The sequence below is a fragment of the Trichosurus vulpecula genome, chromosome X (assembly GCF_011100635.1).
Source record: "Trichosurus vulpecula isolate mTriVul1 chromosome X, mTriVul1.pri, whole genome shotgun sequence".
Classification (NCBI taxonomy): Eukaryota; Metazoa; Chordata; class Mammalia; order Diprotodontia; family Phalangeridae; genus Trichosurus; species Trichosurus vulpecula.
Window position 1 is genome coordinate 41,392,222 of NC_050582.1, and position 9,214 is coordinate 41,401,435.

Below are 9,214 nucleotides of genomic sequence, written 5' to 3' on the forward strand. Positions count from 1 at the left end.
AAGTGCAAATATTCTAGGAAATTCCTATGTTTTCCTTGATGCAAGCATTCCAGTCATTGTCAGGAGAATCAAATATTCTACTTGTTTTATGGAGTCAGAGGCAAAAAGTCTCATTGCATTCTGGAGAGGCAGGCATTCCACTTGGTGTCCGGAAGTGCCAATATTCTAGGAAATTCCAGTGTTTTCCTTGATGCAAGCATTCCAACCATTGTCAGGAGAATCAAATATTCTACTTGTTTTATGGAGTCAGAGGCAAAAAAGTCTCATTGCATTCTGGAGAGGCAGGCATTCCACTTGGTGTCCGGAAGTGCAAATATTCTAGGAAATTCCAATGTTTTCCTTGATGCAAGCATTCCAATCATTGTCAGGAGAATCAAATATTCTACTTGTTTTATGGAGTCAGAGGCAAAAAAGTCTCATTGCATTCTGGAGAGGCAGGCATTCCACTTGGTGTCTGGAAATGCAAATATTCTAGGAAACTCCAGTACTACTCTTGATGCAAGTATTTTGATCATTTTCTAGAGAATCAAATATTCTACTTGTTTTATGGAGTCAGAGGCAAAAAGTCTCATTGCATTCTGGAGAGGCAAGCATTCCACTTGGTGTCCGGAAGTGCAAATATTCTAGGAAATTCCAATGTTTTCCTTGATGCAAGCATTCCAATCATTGTCAGGAGAATCAAATATTCTACTTGTTTTATGGAGTCAGAGGCAAAAAGTCTCATTGCATTCTGGATATGCAAGCATTCCACTTGGTGTCTGGAAAGTGCAAATATTCTAGAAAATTCCAATGTTTTCCTTGATGCAAGCATTCCAATCATTGTCAGGAGAATCAAATATTCTACTTGTTTTATGGAGTCAGAGGCAAAAAGTCTCATTGCATTCTGGAGAGGCAAGCATTCCACTTGGTGTCTGGAAAGTGCAAATATTCTAGAAAATTCCAATGTTTTCCTTGATGCAAGCATTCCAATCATTGTCAGGAGAATCAAATATTCTACTTGTTTTATGGAGTCAGAGGCAAAAAGTCTCATTGCATTCTGGAGAGGCAAGCATTCCACTTGGTGTCTGGAAAGTGCAAATAATTCTAGGAAATTCCAATGTTTTCCTTGCTGCAAGCATTCCAATCATTGTCAGGAGAATCAAATTGTTTTATGGAGTCAGAGGCAAAAAGTCTCATTGCATTCTGGAGAGGCAAGCATTCCACTTGGTGTCTGGAAAGTGCAAATATTCTAGAAAATTCCAATGTTTTCCTTGATGCAAGCATTCCAATCATTGTCAGGAGAATCAAATATTCTACTTGTTTTATGGAGTCAGAGGCAAAAAGTCTCATTGCATTCTGGAGAGGCAAGCATTCCACTTGGTGTTTGGAAATGCAAATGTTCTAAGAAATTCCAGTATTTCCCTTGGTGGAAATATTTCAATCATTTTCTGGAGAATCAAATACTCCACTCTTATGGGAGACACAGATGTTTGGAAAGGCAAAAAGTCTCCTTGGCTTCTGGATATGCAAGGATTCCACTTGGTGTCTGGAAATACACGTAATCTAGGAAATTCCAATATTTCCCTTGATGCAAGTATTTCAGTCATTTTCTGAAGAATCAAATATTCTACTTCTTTTTTGGGAGTCAGAGGCAAAAAAAAAATCTCATTGCCTTCTGGAAAGGCGAGCATTCTACTTGGTTCTGAGAAATGCAAATACTCTAGGAAATTGGTGTCCAGACAGGTAAGTATTCTGGAAATTTGGCACCCAGAGAAGAAAGTATTGTGCCTGGTTTTTGAAGTCTCAATTCTACCCTGTTTTTTTTTTTCTTGCTTGGTTTCTGGAATCTGTAGTGTTTTTCCGTACTCCGGTTCCATAATATAATTCCCCCCTTCTCTGATTGGCTTCTAGAATTTTTTTTTTCCTCCACTTTGGTTTTTTTAACTAGTTATATTGTTCTTCACCCCCACCCCCACCCCAACCCTTTGGGTTTCTGGAATAGTAGTTGTATTTTTTTCTGACTGGTTTCTGGAATCAACAGTTTTTTTTCCTGTGCTTGTTCCTGTTAAGGAATGAATGAGTGAATGAAAAAAAAATGCATCTCTCCCCCCCCCCTTCAATCTGGCTTCTAGAATTCATAATTTTTTTTTCCTGTGCTTGGTCTCTGGAATATTAATTTTTCCTGCCCGTTTTTTGAAATTCACAGTTTTGTCCTGTGCTTGGTTTCTGGAATATTTTTTCCCCTGCCTGGTCTTTGAAGTTTACAAGTTTATCCTATGCTTAATTTCTGGAAAGATTTTTTCATGCTTGGGTTCTGGAATCTGGAATTTTTTTCCTGTGCTTATTTTCTGGAATTTTTCCTGAGTGGCTTCTGGAATCTGCACATTCTCCCTCCCTACCCCCACCCCCAATTAGTTTTTGGAGTCTTTTTCTGTGCTTAGTTTCTGGAATACTACTCACCTCCCCTCCTCATTTCATTTTTGGAATATTAAATTTTTCTGGCTTATTTCTGGAATTTTTTCATTTGTTTTCCCCCTGGAACCTAAAATGAAATTGTCTTCCCACCCCAACTTGGTTTATGGAATGTGGATTTTTTTCCCACTTGGTGGCCATATGTACAGATTCTTAATTTTGTGTTGGTAAGTATCGATTGGTAAGTATAATACAAATTTGTATTCTTTTTGTGGCTTTGGTAAGTGCCGCTTTTTCTCTAGGTATTGACCACAACAATTTTATGTGCCTTCTGGGACATTCAAGCCTTCTAGCTATTTTGTGGAATACAAATTATTTGGCTGCTGGGAGACTGAACCCGTCCTCCTTGGTTTTATGGAAGACAAGTTGTTGTTTTTTTTTTTCAAAAATTTGTGGAATGAAAACTTGTTTATCAGCTCAGACATCCAATCATTCCCTCGTTTTCTGTGGAATACAAACTTTCTTAAAAATTTGACAGCTGGGAGCTCTAATCCTCCTACCTTGGTTTCTTGAATAAATGGTTTTGTTTTATTGGTGACTGGGAGAGCCAAACATCCCCCTTGATCAGTGGAATACAAATTTTAAAAAATTGGCGGCTGGAAGAGCCAATCGCCTTCCTTATCTGTGGAATACAAATTTTTAAAATTTTCCTGATGTTAGATACAATCATCCCCCTTGATCTGTGAAATAAATGTTTCCAAATTGGCATTTAGGAGATCCAATCATCCCTTTGATTTGTGGAATACAAGGTTATATATTTGGCATCTGGGCAATATAACTGTCCCTCTCGGTTTTGGAATACAATTTTTAAAAAATTGGCTAAGATTTAATCATCTACCTTTGTGGAATACAATTTTTCTTTTTTGATTTGGCACCTGGAGATCAAATACAAGTGTTAGTTTTGTTTTGTTTTAATTTGTCAGCTAAGAGATGGATCCAGTCATCTTTAATTTGTGGAATACAAATTTTTTAAATTTGGCAGCTGGGAGATCTAATTATCTCTTGCTTTCTGGAATAAGATTTCTCCCCCAACTTGTCAGCTGGGAGATCTCTTAGTTTGTAGAATACAAGTTTGGGGTTTTTGTTTTGTTTTGTTATGTTTTTTACTTGGTAGTTAGGCAATCCAATCATACTCCTTGATTTGTGGAATACAAAATTTTAAAATTTGGCAGCTGGGACACAGATCATCCCGCTTCATTTGTGGAATAGAAGTGTTGGGTTAAAAATAAAATTGGCCCTTAGGAGATCCAATTGTCTTTCTTGATTTGTGGAATACAATAACTTTAAAATTTGGCTACTGGGAGAGGTAATCAATGTCAGTGGTTTGTGGAACAGAAGTTTGGTTTTTTAATTTGGCAAGAAATGTTTTTCTTTGATTTTAGTGGCTGGTCATTCTAAGTATATCACTTGGTTTTTAGAATAAAAGTTTGTAAATTGGCAGCTGGGAGATCTCCTTGGTTTATGAAATACAAGTTGGTTTTTTTGGGGCAACTCTTGGATGCAGTTGACCCTTTTAGATTACAAAATAATCTGTTATTTGTTTTAATTGGCTGTTGGGAGAACCAGTCAACTCCCTTGGTTTATGCAATACAAATTTTTGCTGCTTAATTGGTATCTAGGAGATCTAGTCGAAGCCCTTGGATTATGTAATACTAGTTGCTTTAATTGGCTAATGGGAGATCTAATCAGTCTCCTTGGTTTATGTAATACAAGTTGTTTTCATTGGCAGCTGGAGTCCCATGATTTGTGCTGTATAGTTGTTGCTGATTTAATTGGCAGCTAGGAGATCCAAGGAGGGGATTACCTCTTGGATTGTGTAATGCAGTAGAAATGGTTATTTAACTGGGACCTGGGAGATCTAGTCGATTCCCTTGGTTTAGGCAATATATACAAGCAGCTGGGACATCCAGTGACCTACTTGTTTTAAGTAATATAGATCTTTGTTGGTTTAATTGGCATTTGGGAGATCCAATTATGCGCCTTGCTTCATGGAATAAAGGTAGTGTGTTTTTGGTTTGTCCTTATTTTAGAAGCTGGTAGATCCCCTTGGTTTATGTGATAGAAGTAGTCTTTAAACTACTGATCTGGATTTCCAGTTGTCCCCTTTGGTTTATGGAATACAAGTTTGTTTTTATAATTTGGCTGGAGGCTCCAATTTTCTCTTTCTGATTTGCTGTGATATTTAATCACCCATCTTGGTTTGTGGAATATGGTAACAATTTGTGGAATATGTTATTGGTTTGTGGAATATGTTATTTTCTTTGGCAGCTGGGAGATATAATCATCTCAATTATTTTGTGGAATACCAGTTCTTATCCTTGTGGAATACAAAATTTCCTTGGGCATCCTTCCTGGTTTATGGAATACAAGTTCATCTTTGTGGAATACAATTTTTTTTTTGGGTTATCTCCCTTTTTGTGGAATACAAATTTTTATTTGGCAGTTGGAAGATCTGTTGGCCCCATTTGGTTTATTTCCTGGCTGGAAGAATGAACCATCCTCCTTGGTTTGTGGAATACAAGTTATTTTTTTTAAGGGTTTGGTTTTTGTTTTGGTTTTTTTGGTGTTTTTCTTTTGTGGGTAGCTGCCTGGAAGATCTCATCATCCTCCTTGGTTTGGAATACAAAATTTATTGGTCATCTTCATCTGTGGAATACAAGTTTTTTTGTTTGTTTTTTTTGTTGTTGTTGTTTTGGTGCTTGGAAGAAATCATCCTTGGTTTGGAATACAAAATTTATTGGTCATCTTCATCTGTGGAATACAAGTTGTTTTTTTTTTGTTTGTTTTTGTCTTTTTTTTTTTGTTTTGGTGCTTGGAAGAAATCATCCTTGGTTTGGAATACAAAATATATCGTTCCTCTTCATTTGTGGAATACAAGTTTTTTTGGTGGTTTGATGCTTCAAAGATCTCATCATCCTTGATTTGTGGAATACAAAATTTATCATTCTTCATTTGTGGAATACAAAGTCTTTCGGGGGGTTTATTTGGTGCATCCTTGGTTTGGAATACAAAATTTATTGTTCTTTGTGGAATACAAGGGACTTTTTTTTTTGTGCTTTGAAGATCTCATCATCCTCCTTGGTTTGGAATACAAAATTTATTGTTCTTTGTGGAATACAAGGGACTTTTTTTTGTGCTTCTAAGATCTCATCATCCTCCTTGGTTTGTGGAATACAAAATTTATTTCTCATTTGTAGAATACAAGGTCTTTCGGGGGGTTTGTTTGGTGCTTGGAAGATCTCATCATCGTCCTTGGCTTGTGGAATACAATTCATTTGTGGAATACAAGTTCTATGGGTTGTTTGGGTGTTTTTTTTTTTTTTTTGGTCATTTTTTTGGTGCTTGGAAGATCTTATCCTGGTTTGGAATACAATTTTTTTTGTAGAATTTTTTTTTTGGCCTTTTGGTTTTGTTTCCTTTTTTGTGCTTGGAAGATTTCATCATCCTTGGTTTGGAATACAAAATTTATCGCTCCTCATTTGTGGAATATAAGGTGTTTTTTTTTTTCAGGGTGCTTTTTGTTTTTTGGTGCTTGAAAGATCTCATCATCCTCCCTGGTTTGGAATACAATTATTCTTTGTGGAGTACGTGTTTTTTGGTTTTTATTTTTTTGTGTGCGTGTGCTTGGAAGATTTCATCCTTGTTTTGGAATACAGAATTTATTGTCCTTTGTGGAATACAAGTCTTTTTGGTGCCTTGGGTTTTTTTGTTTTGGGGTTTTTGTTTTTTTTGTTTTTGTTTTTTGATGCTTGAAGATCTCATTCTCCTCCTTGGTTGGAATACAAAATTTGCCATTCTTCATGGAATACAAGTTTTTTGGGGTGTTTGTTTTTTGGTGCTTGGAAGATCTCATCATTTTTCATGGTCTGGAATACAAAAAAACTATCATTCCTTTTTGGGTTTGTATGGTGCTTGGAAGATCCAATCCTCTTTGATTTGTGGAATATAATTTTTTTTTGTGGTGCTTGGTATTGGTAAGTAGAATTGGGTTGGTAAGTGGCAACATCCCACTTCAGGTAAGTGCCAATTTTTTTTCTTGATTATTTGGGATATGTAAATATTCTAAAGGATCCCTGGGCAGGGTAGAGAGAAGGAAGATGACTAAAAAGTCATCTACTTAGGAAGTTTCCACTTAGGAGAAGTTATTTCAGAGTAAGAGGAAAATTACACTTAAGGCATGAATCCCTATCCTTTTTCATAAAGGTGAAAGTAACATTACTGGATATGGAATCAGGTGGAATTAAGAGGCCGGAATCTTTACTCTGTCACCTAGACAGTGTCTGCATGACAGGTTTCCACTTAGCGGAAAGTGTATTGCAAAATAGGAGAAAAAATGTTATACTTAGAACACAACCTCCCCACTCACTTTTATAAAGCTGATAGTAATGTTACAGGATTTGGAATCAGGTGGAAATTAGAAGTCCTTGCTTTGACTAGTCTGTCACTTTCTCTCTGGGCCTCCCTTTACTCCTTTTTAACTTTCAGCAGTCTGCAGTAAAAGACACGTCTAAATATACAAATAATATTTCAAAAGTACCTTCCCAGCCCTTATGACTGTGCATTAATATGTATAATTTGTTTTCCAGGTGTGGTACAAGCCCTGCATTGAAAAGCCCAAGCAGCCCTCCAGGTTATTGGTTGGATCCTTTCATTGTGGATTTCTGGACCAGGATCATACATGTTGAAGGTATAGGTCTTCTTTCTTTTGTATCTTTAAGGGAACGTCTCCTGTACATGAGATTTGGGGACCTTTTAAGAATGTTTGCATCAGTGTGAACCCAAGACTCTCTGGGGTTTAGGGGGCCATTCTCTTAATTCTCTTGTGAGCTGCAGTGGGCAATACTGTTTAGCCATTTCCCACATAGTTCCAGGTTTTCTCTATTACAAATATCTTTAGTGATAAGCACCATTAGGAAGTTTCCCCCATGTTGCTAATGACTTCCTTGAAGCATATTCCCAGCAGTGATATTGCATTTAAAGGGTATAGCCAAATTAGTGACACATTTGTAGTATGTGTGATTGTGCTCAACAGATTTATTTTTTTTTTGGTAGTTTGGCTATCAGATGATAGCCTTTTAATGAAGCTGATGGTCTATTTGTACCTACTTACCCACAGTCTATGCTTCTGTGAATTATTTCAGACCATCCTTTAAACACTTAATAGTGTCAGTGGTTGGATGCTGGATACCACCCAGATGCTGTCTGATATAGTTCCCTTTTCCCTTTCAGTGAAAGAGAGCCAATATATTATAAACTACCAGGCTGTTGACCAGCAGTGTTGGATAACAGAAGCTGACCTGGCTCAGAGCTTAAGACCTGGGTTCCAATCAGGTCTGTGACATTTCAGGATGACAATATATGCACTTCTTGTCTCAGATTCAATTGCAGAGCACTACTCACCCTAAACAATGGCTGTATCATAGCCTTGTATAAAGTTTGTTGGACACACCAGGGTCCTTGCTCTGTAGAAGAATCATGAGATTTCGAATTCCAAGGCATCTTAGAGATCCCTGAGAAGGGGCACAATGCTTTGAGCACAATCACACATTCGCTTCATTTTACAGAGGAGGCAACTGAGGCCTTGATAAGGAAAGGGATTTGATATTGTTCTGACAGGGATCTCAGCCAGTACTTAACAAGTGTCTCTTTTTCTTCATTCACATACCAGTCACAATCCCGTCCTGTTGCTGAGGAGACCTACCACAGCTGCTCTGGGACCAGAGAAGAGGAATACGGAGAAGAGGAACATCCACCAAGAAGACCTTTTGTTAATTTCTTCAATAATTATATGTCCTTTGTTATAAGTACAAATCCCCTCCATAGACTGTAAGCTTTGAGAGGGCAGGCTATTTATTTATCGCTGCTGGACCACCTTTTGTTAGTTTCCCCTCCTTCCCCATTAGATCGTGCTTGTGTGACCTCCCCTGTTGCTTCAACAACCTTCTGTACACTTGCTGCTTTCCTCACCTTTTCCCCCAGATCATGTAATCATGTAATAAACGGTTTCTTTTTAAAAGAACTTTCTTGGTATTGAAAATGATTTCCTGAGGGGAACTAGAATACAAGTAATCAGGAATCAGAATTAGTTTTTAATTCTGAAACTGTCAGTCTTGGGCTGGGGTTTCCTCTTGCATGTGGGGGGGTGGCATCAGCATTGGGACCTGGCTTCTAAGATCAGAGAAATCAATCAAACTCACTATCAATAAGTGAGCTCGCTGATCACTAGGACAGTGGAAAGAGGACCTCAGCTGACTGAATTGTGAGCTCTGGATTTGACTTTGGCATCCCTTGTGACCATGACCAACTCACCAACTCTTGGGCACAATTTCCTCTGCAAAACCAACAGATTGGACTGTGTATCTCTGATTCTGCATCTAGGAGTCATCCTGTTATTTGCTTCAGTTTGAGCCTCTGTCGGTTTGACTTCCAACCCTTTCTCTCATGGCACCATCCAATGGTGCAAACTCAGCCTAACACAGTCAACACCTTGTTAGCCTGACAGACGATTCTAATTTTCAGACTGAGACACTTGGGGGAACCTGGATTTGAGCTACACCTGTCATTTTTTGGGATAATGTCTCCTTATCCCATAGCATTAGTTAACTCAGATTCTTTATTTACAGCAGTAGTTCCACACACCTGAGCTCAATTTCTCAGCTTTTCTACCAAATCTATTCACCTCTCATCCCCCCATCTCCCAATAGTTAATGATTTGTAAACAAACATCTAACATTTAACTGGCCCTATATCCTTTGGTAACTGA

General features: G+C 37.8%; 1 long non-coding RNA gene across 1 annotated transcript; it reads left to right on the forward strand.

Moving 5' to 3' along the window:
* Window positions 1-2,137: 2,137 nt before the first annotated feature.
* LOC118832916 lies at window positions 2,138-8,470 on the forward strand. Its single transcript, XR_005009236.1, has 2 exons — window positions 2,138-7,138; window positions 8,120-8,470. It is a non-coding gene; the product is annotated as an uncharacterized LOC118832916 (long non-coding RNA).
* The last annotated feature ends 744 nt before the right edge of the window (window positions 8,471-9,214 follow it).